Source organism: Pyxicephalus adspersus, chromosome 1 (assembly GCF_032062135.1).
Source record: "Pyxicephalus adspersus chromosome 1, UCB_Pads_2.0, whole genome shotgun sequence".
In the NCBI taxonomy this organism is placed as follows: domain Eukaryota; kingdom Metazoa; phylum Chordata; class Amphibia; order Anura; family Pyxicephalidae; genus Pyxicephalus; species Pyxicephalus adspersus.
The window spans coordinates 1,644,336-1,644,916 of NC_092858.1; the positions used below are offsets into that span (position 1 = coordinate 1,644,336).

The window sequence follows — 581 nt, forward strand, 5'->3', positions numbered from 1 at the left end:
CAGTACTAGCAGCCCGATCCGGCCACCTCTTCTGCCCTTGAGATGTTTGCTAAGAGATCGATGCGGTGAAACTGCTCTGTGCATATTAAGATCTGGGTTAATTACATGAAAATGAGGGACCATTCATCAGCGGATCGGCAGCTGTGTAAAACGTCTCACTCTCCCTTCATGAGCTAATGACTTGCCAAGGCATAACGTGGCCAAAATTCGATTGGTGGTAATCACCAAAGATGCAAAGAGACAAACTTCAATATGGCCGCTCCGTCATCTTCAACAGCTTTGGTGCAAAGAAAGGAAAACCCCGGGAACAGCATAACATTGGGGTTCTGGATGGAAGCAACAATTACACTCTGCATTCTGATTGGCTGCTGAGGGACAGATCTCCTCCCCATGAATAGATTTCAATATAATCTTCGGGTGATGATGTCTGATGAACTGAATGGAGTTTGTTACACCCATAAATATTATTATTATAATCACACAAAGACTTTGCACAACACAACCCTGCAGTAATTACCCCAGCACAGGGAATAATAGGAAATGTCATTTATATATACAGAGATAGAAGAGAGAAAGATATA

General features: G+C 42.7%; 1 protein-coding gene across 1 annotated transcript in view; it reads right to left on the reverse strand.

Moving 5' to 3' along the window:
* The window catches only part of PDE2A (phosphodiesterase 2A), a gene marked incomplete in the record, with an annotated part of 140,582 nt that overhangs the window by 30,847 nt on the left and 109,154 nt on the right, over positions 1–581 (reverse strand).